The 13084-nt window shown below is 39.5% G+C and overlaps 1 protein-coding gene across 6 annotated transcripts in view; it reads left to right on the forward strand.

The window, feature by feature from the left end:
* LINGO2 (leucine rich repeat and Ig domain containing 2) overlaps positions 1-13084 on the forward strand; it is a 1216268-nt gene that overhangs the window by 904646 nt on the left and 298538 nt on the right. Inside the window, exon 1 of one of the 6 annotated variants that reach the window (XM_082400559.1) lies at positions 7-12894. The exons of the other annotated variants lie outside the window; for them this stretch is intronic. The gene's annotated coding sequence lies outside the window, so the exon portion shown is untranslated. Of the gene's footprint in view, positions 1-6; positions 12895-13084 lie in introns of those variants that run through there. 6 annotated transcript variants of the gene reach the window in all.

Consider the following 13084-nt stretch of genomic DNA (forward strand, 5'->3'; position numbering starts at 1 on the left):
CATGCTAACCTTTCTTTCTTTGGGCTTCCCTGCATTTCAATCAGAACAGACCATTTTGGCCAGTAACATATCCCTTCTCTAGATATGTTGCTACCATCATTGAGGTTATCATTATCTTTTTTATTCGTTCAAGCAAAGCCAAGACGCTGTTCTCCCTCTCCCTGCTTTTGACAAGAGAGACGTTGTAATTTTAAGGCAGCTTGTATAGATAGAGTTCCTTTTACTGGGAAATTACTTTTTCGAGAGTAACCTCACTTTCACACTCTTGGTAGTAGATAGAATTCCATGCACAGGCTACATTTTACACATTCAAATTGAAGCCTAATTATGAAGCCAAAACCAGTTATTGTCAGGCTCTATTATTATCACCATCAGCAGGAGATTTTTGCTGAGGGTCTTTTTGTGCAGGGTCACTGGGCCCTGTGCAACAGTCTCGATTTCAGTCTGCTTTCACCTCCACATACATTAAAGACGATCTCTACCCCTTTTTTCTTATTTCATAGCTTAGTGGCTCATGGCCTAGACTTCCTTCAATATCTTATAATAACCTATAATGGAAAATAATCCAAAAATATACATATATATAACTGAATCACTTTGCTATATACCTGAAACTCATGCAATATTGTAAATTTCTACTCTTAAACGTTAGCTTTATCTTCAAGGAGTTTATGATGCCAGTGACAAGCAGAGCAGATATGCAATATTATCAGAAAAGGAAAAAGGCCGTACTCTGTCAGGCAGGAACTTGGGTAGATGACAATAATTACAGAGATTCAGAGGAAGAAAGTCATGGTGGGCCTGAAGCCTCACGGAAGCTTCATGAAGGAGGTGAACCAGAGCTGAGCCTCAAAGAAAGAGTAGTAATTCTCTTACTAAAAGCAAAAGCAAATATGAACATGATATTCCCATACTGTTTATTGTATCATAGGGAGTTCTCGCGATCAAACTTCTCGTCTCTCGAGACTCACACCTCCTAGGCATGCACGTTATTTGGCCTCACGGCTGTTGCACAGTATTTTTCGTCTCCTATCGTGTATATCTTGACCCCTCGAACATATTTCTACCACATCTGTTTCGCTCCCTAGAATGTAAGTACTCTTAGGCAGAGACCATTTCTTATTCACTTTTGTTTTCTCACAATGTTATTGTCTCCCAGAGCTGACATGTAGGTATGCCTTTTCTTATCAATTATATCAAGACTAAATCACATAATTCTTTTTCAGTTTTGAAGACTGGAAATCAAACCCTACTCTCCTGTTTGCCTTTACTTAGCTGAAATGCCATTATGGGATGGTTAAAAAGAACAGCGAGATATAGAATGTCTAGTAAAAATGATGTGGGCTGGCAAATATGATGTAAATTATCAGGATTGAAAATAAAAATTCTATCTCCAGCACTGGAAATATTGCAGATGGTATTGAAATATGACTCAAAAATGTGATTTCATAAAAGTGATGGTATTTATATGAGCAATTCAAAGTAGATTGAAAACTAATTCTGATAGAAAAGTTTTTTAAGAGTTTAAATACTTTTTCATGATTCTACTTTACTGGAATTCAGCTAGGCTCTGAAGCTCAGTAAATTTCCCCCTATATATCCTACTTGGATTAAACCATAATCAGTATTACATGTATGCCATCTCTGTCTAGACCTCTAATCTAAAAAGTCTTAAAGAAAATTAAAAACTAACCCTTCACAATGTTAGATACACCTATGAACCCGTTTGTTCCCATCATTTCATGACTTAAGTAAAGTGTACCTAAGGTCTTGGATTTCAACATTTTTCTTCCCTGCCACATAATTTACCTACTCCTGTAATGCAAGTAAGAAAATATAATAAATAGAATCACAAGAATTACAAAAAATCCATATGCAATAATTGAGGTACAAATAAGTACATACATTCTTTTAGTTACTAGGAGTTAGATTTTAAAAATTGAAAATGATGCATGTTGTTATGGCTCTGCAAAAGTAAATGCATTGCATGTAGGTTTTTATAGTTGGTGGCTGGCAAATGTGAAGCACTGGAAGAGGCATCGAAGAATTTCCCAGTCCCAAATCCCAACTTCTTTAATTCTCAAATCTGTACCTAATAGAAGTCTCCTACTCTATTCCTGAGCATCTCCTGGACATAGCTGATGCAAATCTGATTATCAAATCTGATCTGATGTAAGCCAAGGAAATACACTTATTATAATACAATGTCTAACTAAGCTAACTTATAATAATTTTTATTTGAAAAGTGTTTGTTTCCTGGCATGAGCTTTTGGCAGAATGAAAACACCCTTTACCAGAAGAAAAGGTAGTGCTTTCTCCATCTGATCTTTCATCAGATAAAATTCTTAATCAAGCCAGAACCTTCTGAAATACATGATTTGGAGACCTTCCAAAATGTCCTGTCCTGAAAGGGATGGTAAATTACAGTTTGATTTCATTTGTCCTAAATTCTATACATCATTCACCTGTGAGTTATAAGTGTCTCACCCTTGTGAGATATGTCCCATAACTCATTCTCATCAATATGATGCATTTACTACTAAAAGATTCATATCTTGGAAATAACTTGACTGTTTCAAACTACGGTCTCTAATTAATCATACAGTAATTGCATTAAGTACCGTTCTAGTTGCCAAGTCTAATCATATTTCACCCAGGTGAATCTGTGTCTGGCCTCTGTATCTGGCTTTCTTTCTGAGATTTAATCAAGGGCATGCTTTAAAAGGAACTCTGTGACTGGACATTGAAGTTCCCCCAAATGTTTGGGTTTTAAAGATCAATAGCAAATTCAGCTTGCCTTTTCAACAAGGCATTTGTTTCCTGCTTGGAAACAGTTACAGGTTCAAGCATGCATTTTTCACATGCAGAAACCCAGTAACTGGTTTGAATAGACCAGGAAGGCATTTACAATTTAAGTCTAAAAAGAAGTCTGTCACAAATCAAAATCAAGTAATGCAGAGCTATAGAAGTGAATGTGCATATCTGCCAGATCTGCCCTCAGATAGTGTGATTCAATTAGTAAGAGAGTGTCTTTTTGATGTTACTTCCCCTGTATTAGGGGCTATCCACAACTTTTTTTCCATTCCCCACCAGAATATATACATCTTAGCATGGGCACTGGTCCTTTTCTATTGTAGTAATCTTCACTCATTAAAAAAAAACAAAAAAACAACCTGGTACCTAATAGTCCCTTAATGTGTATAGTGTATTTATGAATGAGTGAATTAATGAACTGATAAAATAATAAGCATATGACATTTTAATCACAGTGAAAATGTTTTAATAGTCAATAGAGGCTTTTAATGGTTAAAAGAAAAAGATATGCACTCTCTTGCTTACTATAGAAATCAAACTGCAAATTCAGATTTGAATATTATATTTCAAACATTAGAGTAAAATTCCGTTCCAGTATTTTTAAGTTATATATTCTATTATTATTATTATTTTTTAAAGTAGAGGGAAGGATTTTTTTTTTAATTTATTTATTTTTGGCTGTGTTGGGTCTTCGTTTCATGCAAGGGCTTTCTCCAGTTGCGGCAAGCGGGGGCTACTCTTCATCGCGGTGCGCGGGCCTCTCGCCATCGCGGCCTCTCTTGTTGCGGAGCACAGGCTCCAGACGCGCAGGCTCAGTAGTTGTGGCACACGGGCCTAGTTGCTCCGCGGCATGTGGGATCTTCCCGGACCAGGGATCGAACCCGTGTCCCCTGCATTGGCAGGCAGACTTTCAACCACTGCGCCACCAGGGAAGCCCTATTATTTTTTTTAAATAAAATTATCTTCTTACTGGCAAGAAGTGGCATTCATAGTGTCCTTTAGGTGTTTGTAAATTTCACCCTGTTATGCCCATGCATCCACATTCAACTTACCATCTTTTTCAGTAACTCACCCCATGTCTGAAAGTAAATTTAAGCAGCTACTCTTCAGAGGTTGCTGGTCAGATCAGATATTTTTGTATATGAATGAAATTCTTCAAAAGGACTACTGCAGGGCTTCCCTGGTGGTTCAGTGGTTAAGAATCCGCCTGCCAATGCAGGGGACCCAGGTTCGAGCCCTGGTACGGGAAGATCCCACATGCCACAGAGCAACTGGGCCTGTGAGCCACAACTACTGAGCCCGTGCTCTGGAGCCCGCAGGCCGCAGCTACTGAAGTCTGCGTGCCTAGAGCCCATGCTCCGCAGCAAGAGAAGCCACAGCAATGAGAAGCCCGTGCACCACAGCTAAGAGTAGCCCCCGCTTGCTGCAACTAGAGAAAGCCCTCGAGCAACAAAGAAAACTCAGTGCAGCCAAAAAGAAATAAAATAAAAATAAATAACTAACTAAATAAAAAAGGACTACTGCAAACAATTATGATAAATCTTATATTGTATCTGTTACCGTTATTAATGAAAACAAGGAAATAAGTGCTAGGGTTATTGTACATAAAATAATCACTGGGTTTTAATATTCTAATCTGAGTCAATTCAAGGTCTATCCTGAGAAGAATCAGGCACTGGCTGAATGGCTTTTAGAGAAACATATTTTGTGGTTGTTTGATAGAAAAGTCACTACAGAAAACGGGGCACTGGCCTGGCACATTGCATTTACCTACTCACAACTTGTGAGGGAGAATGACCCAGTTCTTTCATTCTTTGTGAAATGGGCAAGAGCGCCATGCATATTTACTGCCAGGTACGTAAGGACCTGCCCCCAAAGCATTACCAACCATTCAGTGCTCTCTGATATCTAAACAACTTCCTAATGTTTACCTCTACTCTGAACCCTCTGCCCAGAAGAAGAGAAAAGGGGGGTTGTCTTTAACGGAACTAAACTGGAAAGGGAAATCACACATAGGTAATCATACATCAGGTGATCTAATAATTTCATCAGTACTTCCAAGTGTTTATTTGTAAGAATCAAATTTCACAAACTTCTAATATTTTGGGGCTTCTTTGCATGTTTGTATTCTCATATTACCCTAAATTTATATTTGTTATAGTCACTAAGGCAATAAATTGTACTTTTAAACATATTTAACTCCTTTGTTAGACTGAGGGCTCCTTGTAGTTGCTGGCGTACCTCATTTACATTGTAGTCCAGAGCCTGATGAAGTGCTGAACATTTAGTAGCTCCTCAATAAATGCTGAATTAATTAATGAGAGCTTCCTGCATCACCTTCAGATGTCTGTTCTTTTACTTTCATCCACATCTTGAAATAGCTTTGAAACTCTGTTCATCACTCCATTTAATATTCCCTCAAAAAAATCACAAAGAAGATACATATTTATATTTATTATGTCATGACACAGTGCTTTGCTTCTAAGGGCTTGTTATACCGCCTTCACTGTCCTGAAAAAACTTACAGTCTAGATGCAGAGACAAGACAAAACCACATAAAATATTAAATTACAAAATGAAGGGGTAATGATTAAAAGTAAAATGAATACCATAAATGATATGAATATAGTGTGTTTTAAGATTATGCTAAGTTAGGTCCATTCAGGAGATTCATATCTGGGAAAATATGAGGTTCTTTGGGGGCTGCGGCCAGAGTTGGTTGGCTTGAAGGATTGAGGGGCCCCCTGGGAGGATACAGTCTAAACCAAGAGAATCAATAGAAAAATCTAACCCGATAAGTAAGTCTTAGTCATCAGAGGGGAGGAGTGACGTGATGAGTGGCTTGAATGAATCTCTAAGCATAGCATTTCCTTTCACCACTGACTCATATGAGAATTTTTGGGAGAAACAAAGAACTGTGACATAGAACTGAAATGACTGTGTAAGATATTAATATTCATGAGATATCAGTCTTATAAGATATTAGGCAAAAGCTTTTAGCCTTTAATAGAGGATAAGAAAAAAAGATGGAGGCCTTGTCTTCGATTCTGCCATGGGAATATTGTCCAGTGTGGGAACTGGAGGTGCAGTTAATCACTGGATAATATGATACCCAGACAAGGAGTATCTGGAAGCATCACAGGTGTCATGCAGGGGCATCAGTACCCAGTGGAGGTAGCCATGGTTAACTGAACTCTCAGTGTTATCAGCAAAGAGGGAAGGAGGAACAGAAAAGTATAATAGTGGCTAGACATAGTTTTGAATCCATGTTGACTCCCTTTGGTGATAACCTCAGAATACCTGAAGCAAGACTCAACATCGGGTATTAGCAAGTAACAGGTTACATGCATACCAGGTATTTACAGGAAAGTGAGTTAACTGAACTGCAGTGCAATCTAGGAAATCTTCATGCAGCAGGAAGAACTGGATCTAGATCTATAAAGAGAGAGGAAGGTAATGGGGAGAGGCAGTACTGAAAGATGAAGGTGAGCAAAGACAAAGAAGAAATATCTGTGATCTCTGGTTCATGGGAGACCACGAACATAGCACTGTGACTGACTGTAGCTCTGTGTACATTAGAGAGGATAGTGAGCAACTGAGTTAGAACTGGATATTGGGGCCAAAATTCAAGAAACCTGGAGTTGTATCATCTCAAAAATCTGAAAAGAGCAAGCTCCTGATGTGAAGATTTCAGAATTTTTCAGATAGGAATATTCCCATGACCGATAGCCATGCAGTAAGCACTTTGGACATTTTATTTTTAATTTTAAAAAGCTCTATGAAAAAGTATTATTGTGTTTATTTTCTTTAAATCAAAATTGAGGCTCAGAGAGTTTAAGTAACTTGCCCAATGCGACACAGTAACAACTGAGCTGGGATTTGAGAACAGATGTGTGTGGTTCACAAACCACTACACGTCACCTTTTCTAATTTTGCTTTACTCAACAACCTAATCTCAATGGGGTTAGGTTGGCCTTGCATTTTCCCCACTCTGTTCTATTTCCTTGGATAAAATAATGGTGATTGCGTATTACATAAAGATAGAAAAAACATTAATGGTGATCTCTCACTTCTTGAAATCAGTTCTTTTTAATGATGTTCAGTTTACCTGTATATTTTTTGAAGACCCCAGCCTGGAATTTTCCATTTTTTTCTTATTTTGGTGCCTTTTGATGAATCTGCCTACATCATGTATACTTGAGTGGTTCACCTTGGTGTGTTAATGCTATGGGAGATGATGTGCCTGGTACTTTAACAAAAGACACATTCTTGTGCCTTCAGTGACCTAGGACTTTAAGCGTTAAAGGAGATAAGAAGGGAGAAAGGAAATGGGTTTTATAAAGGAGAATGAGGCAGGCAAAGGAAGTGTTGATGATAGATGAGACTGGAATTAAAGACTCCACCACGAGGGTGAAGTGATTAGGCCTGACTTGGTTTACTTAGAAAATGGACTTCAGAAGAGATAAGACCAGCCTTCTGGACTGGGAATAGATGTGACTTGGGGCTTAGAGATGAAGACACCCACCTGACAGGAAATCAATAAAGGCTTTCACTACCACTGAAGAGGAGGAACCTTCTGTCTAGTCTAAATACCTGTGAGCACCTAACTTAATTCGTTTCAAGGACCCTGTTAAAGTTGCTGTGAAGACAGTGGAGAAGTGCCAAGGGCGTAAGCTACTAAGGAAAGGTAAGAGTAGTAACTGGGAAATCTTGTTCCTGAGCTTGGTTGGCAGACGGAAGCACCCTCCCGTGTTGGACGTTGTTAAAGGGGCGCCTATGAAGAAGCAAGCTTCTTTGCTGCCCCTTCTGGCTGCTTTATGTAAAGCGTATTTAACGACGCTTCATCTTACCGAATCAGTTTGACTTAGCAAGAATCGCCCACAAAGAAATCACATTCTAATAAAAGTGTGTGTGAATTTACATATATATGGAATCTAAAAAAAAAAAAAAAATGGTTCTGATGAACCTAGGGGCAGGACAGGAATAAAGACTCAGATGTAGAGAATGGACTTGAGGACACGGAGAGGGGGAAGGGTAAGCTGGGACGAAGTGAGAGAGTGGCATGGACATATATACACTACCACATGTAAAATAGATGGTTAGTGGGAAGCCGCCGCATAGCACAGGGAGATCAGCTCGGTGCTTTGTGACTACCTAGAGGGGTGGGATAGGGAGGGTGGGAGGGAGATGCAAGAAGGAGGAGATATGGGGATATATGTATATGTATAGCTGATTCACTTTGTTATAAAGCAGAAACTAACACACCATTGTAAAGCAATTATACTCCAATAAAGATGTTTTAAAAAAAAATGTGTGTGAATTTGTTTTGGAGGGTTGAAATAATTGGTAGATAAATCCAACTTCAAAAGAGAAATGAAAGAAAATCTTCAAGTTACACAGTTCAGATAGCATTATGCATGATGTGGCTTTCTCCTAATTGAAAATTGGGGAAATTTTCCAAATTATTTATGAACTCAGTGAAAAAAATTAGAATGTGCTATCATATACTCCTTGATGTCAGTTTAACCCAAACATTAGTCATGCATTTTCAGATTTCCAGAAGAAAAACAAAAATCCTCATAAATGGAACCTTAGTTACTCTTTTAAATGTCCTTTCAGAAATGGGCTTTGAAATAACACAATAGAGGTTTGATAAGATACAGTGATGGAATAGAGGAATGATTAAAAATAAATGTCCCCAGGAAACATTATTTTAATATTTATGGTTAGAACTAATTTTTTATACTTGTGTCACTGAGGTAATATTGTAACATGAATTCTACAAATATGTTCATGTATTCCATCATTTGCAGTAAATATTAATTGTAATTCCATTTTAGCTCTCAGATATATCCAGTTCTCCCCATCTTCTCTGCTCCTGGATTGATGTAATGGACTCTTAACTGTTCTCCATACCTCAGATCTGACCCCTGCTCAGTCTGTTTGCCATCATATGGGGCTTAGTATCTGGAGGAAAGTGGAGTTCCTCTTTCGCCCATTGCTCTCTATGTAGGGGGATGATAGCTATGCCTGTACATTTGCTAAGGAAATTAGTTCTAGCCCTGGTGTCCGGGTTTATAAGTCTAAATATTATCATGTCAGAAGAACACAGTTTTCTGTCAGGCTTACTCCTTAAATAGGGATGCCAGGAACCACTCACTTAGGTGCAGCTTCCGCTAAGGGATTAAGTCCTAGTGCTGGTATGTGTATTTCCTCCCCTCCCTGGACCTAACGGGGCCCTAAGTTTCCCAAAGTCATAATAACAGCCCCAACCTCCTCTTATAGAGAAGGAGTTAATTAGATGGAATAGTAGAGAGCAAAGCAAAATGGGCGCAATATGGCAGAATTCAAGCTGAGGTCCTCCTTTTTATGGGTAGCTTGGAAATTTTTGTGTAGTGCTTCACTGAATTCCCTGGGTTCTGAGGTATTTGGGAGCTTGTGGAATAGTGCTCACTATTAGGAGTTTAGTTACCAGTATACTAAGTGATCTTTTTTCTTGCATGAAAGATTCCAGAGAGTTTTTGTGGCTTCTCTTTTTCAAATGTGGTAAATTTTATCCCAGTTCCATTTGTCTATACAAAAGGACCACTCTTCTTTTTCCACTGGCAGGATTAGGTGGTAATGAAGGCCATAAAAACCAGTGCAAATAGGATCATGAAGAACCTCACTTACTAAGGCTTCATTCAAGAGCAAGATAACTAGTGGGTATGAAATAAATGGTCTTTTCCAAGGAAGGAGGTCAAAGAGCAAGAGGGCACATGATCAGGTCACGTGACAGGCAAAAACCAATTATATTGGGAGTTCAGAACAAGTTGGTTTCCCTTCTAAAATAAAAGTCAGCCCACAAATATGTATTGAGCCACTACCATGTGAGAGGCATTATCCGAAGTTCTAGTGATGGTAGAGAACTGGGAAGATCAATCCTAATGAGAAGGGCCATAATTCTAATGGGAGAAGGCATATAATAAAATGTCAAAAGAACTAATTTAAGCGACTCAAAGAGAGGTTAAAGGCTTTATTCAACTGATGTGCTCAGGCAGCACCTGAAGACCAGGTAACTCTCCTAGTTGAAGCAGGGTTGGGGTTTTACGGGATGAGAAGAGGACAGGGTACCTGTCCTTATGGTCTGACTCAGGTATCACTTTTCATCTTCAGTTGCTGTAACTCTTGTTGTTGGAATGGCTGGATGTTGTTTTGGTCCTTGGGCCTCTTGCTCAGGGTCACTGTTGTAATATCACCCAAAAAACTGTCAGAACATTTCTTTTGAAACCTGTTTTTATAAACTTTGCCATTTGTTGGTTAGCCAAGGTTCAGCAGCAGGGGACATAGGAATAAAAAGGAGAAAGAGAATATAAAGGAAGAGAGGCAGTTGTCAAAGGCTGTCCTTGTTCTTGTACAGAAAGTATACAAATAAATAAAATGTCTTCAGTGTCTGTAAATTGAATCAAGAAAGTAAATTCAGGAAAGTGTGGAAGAGAGTTGTCAGGGAGACATCTCCAAGGAGAAGACATTCAAGTTGAAACCTGACTGCTGAGAAGGAGAAAGCCATTAAAAATATGGAAGATTTGGCAACTACAGATGCTGGAAAGCAGGAATAAGCTAAGCATGTTTGAAGAGAAGAAAGAACAGGGCAATATGGGAGGCACAGGTAAGCTAGAGAGTTCGTAGGACATGCTTTAGCATTTGGTGACATGGGGGAGGTGGGAAGGAGAAGTAAGGATGCAGGGAATTTCATACTTGATTGTAATTGTTTTGAGCTGACACTAGCCCTTGCTGCCCTTGGCAGGTGCTTAGAGCAGGCTCTGATGAGGTGTTTGCAATGGTGGTTCTCAAACATCAGTGTACTGAGAAATCATTTGGGCATTAGGTTAAAATGCAGATTCTAATTCAAAAGGCCGGAGATATAGGACCTGTTATTCTCTTGCCTAACGAACTCCCAGGTTACGTTGATGATGCTTGAGCACCCTTAGTAGGAAGGCTTCAGGGGCTTCCTTGGAGACCCTTCTCTCTTCTCCAAATCCCCCCAGTACATAAGGCATCAGAATGAGTGCACCCCTATTTTACTTTCTTTCTTCTTTGCCATTCAGAGGACCAAGGGAAGGCTTTTCCTTGGTCTATCTATTAGCCCACCTGACGCCTGTGCTATCTCCTTAGAGGGCTGGTTCTTGGTAGATTTCCAATTAAAATATAAAAATGGTAGAAGCTATTTAAATCACTTTCCCTCCAGGTGTCGTTAATATTTTGAGGTTATTCTATAATACACTATTCTATGTTGTCTATGTTGTCTATGAGGAAGAGTAATAATTGTTAAAAGAAAAACACCCATTTCTTCCTTCTTATTTATACTTAACAGAGCTATGTTTTTCTTCACTTGGGAGCCCTTTAGACTGCAGAATACAGACATTGAAAGTATTTGTTCCTCTTTAAATATGGGAAATTTTAGGGCTTCCCTGGTGGTGCAGTGGTTGAGAATATGCCTGCCAGTGTAGGGGACACGGGTTCGATCCCTGGTCCGGGAAGATCCCGCATGCCACGAGCAACTAAGCCACAACTACTGAGCCTGCACTCTAGAGCCCACAAGCCACAACTGCTGAGCCCGTGTGCCACAACTACTGAAGCCCACGTGCCTAGAGCCCGTGCTCCATGACAAGAGAAGCCACCACAATGAGAAGCCCACGCACAACTACGAAGAGTAGCCCCCACTTGCCGCAACCAGAGAAAAGCCCGCGCACAGCAACAAAGACCCAACGCAGCCAGAAACAATAAATAAATAAAATAAAATAATAAAATAAGTAAATTTATAAAAAACTATGGGAAATTCTAAATTTTGCTAAATAATTTAAAACTAATTTCTTGGAAAAAAAGGGCATTTGTAAGTGCGTGTATGTAGAGGTAGTAATTTGAGTAAAACATTGCCTAAGCAAACTAGGAACAACAGGGAAAATGTTTTCCCTCCGTGCTTAATTATCTTAGAAGTCCTAAGTATTTGTTGTTCTCTCCTACAAATACAAAGCATGGGAGAATGACTGTAGGTCAAGGGGACTATGTTGTTGAATTGCAAAAACATCACATGAATGTATAGGTCACTTAGTACTTTATGATAGGGAATAATGTCTATGTTTCTAACAATCCTACCTTAATATTTTCCTTCATTTTAAGGAAAGTATATTGCTTCAGAGCAACAGGTTTATGATATTAGTGGGCATAGGGTCTGCTCAGCAACCTATTACACCTGTGAACTTTGGCAAATTGGTTCAGCCCTTCTGAGCCTCAGACGCCTCAGATGCAAAGTCTGGATTATAGTAGTACTTCATGTTTATATCAGTTAAATAGGCATGCATGTAAATTGTAAGCAGAGTGTCTGGTACACAGTAAGCTTTCAATAGATGTTAAGCATTAATATTAGTAGTATGATTACTAATTATTATTTTCCCGACAAGAACAAACCCAGTTCAGGAAGAACTGGTTGGCAGAGCCTTCAAAACATATTCGTGATCTGAAGCTCACGTACCAGCTGCTAACTTGCTTCTTTATGTCGTTTGATTTTCCTTAGCCGCACAGAAGGGAGGTGGGTGGCAGAAGCTTAATTTATTTGTCCCTTTGTTTTTTTTTGAAAATGTGGGTTTTGGCTCTCACGCTATTTTGAGGCATGGCCTGGTGATGGCATTGGGGAGATGCACACTTGAGGGAGGTGGGAGGATGATATAGCTCTCTTGGTGGTTCTAGCATCTTTCTTTCCCAAAGTGATCAGCATAGGTGCTAGATTGCCAGTGCTGCCGGCCAAAGGCCTTTCCTCCCACAGACTTGGAAACACATGAAAAGAGCCATGACTCATGGGCTACAACTTTTTCAGCTGCTTGATAGAAGCACCGATAGGCTCAGCTCCCATGTTCCCATCACCCCACAGGCTGGCTGAAGGGGAAAGTGCTCTCGGGTTTTCAAATAAAGTGCTTCCCAGCGATCATTGAGAACAACTGAGAGAGAGACTGTGGAAAAGTTAGGATGCTGTTCCTTTCCTTGGCTGAAGTCAGTGGAAAGGATGATCTGGGGTGACACCAAGGTTTCTTCAGACCCTTAGAGGTATGGCATATGAAGTACTTTCAAATCTTTCTTTACAAACTCTCCCAGTCCCTGCTTTCCTGCGTTTCACCCATTGTACTTGGCATGTTTCTCTAGGAGCACTTAACTCATTGTGTCATCTTTTGCTGTGGTACTTGTTATGGGCCAGCCTCTCTTCTGTGTGCTGTGTGAGGGCAAGTCCTCTGCCTTT

Source organism: Balaenoptera borealis (genome assembly GCF_965194805.1).
Source record: "Balaenoptera borealis genome assembly, chromosome: 8".
Classification (NCBI taxonomy): domain Eukaryota; kingdom Metazoa; phylum Chordata; class Mammalia; order Artiodactyla; family Balaenopteridae; genus Balaenoptera; species Balaenoptera borealis.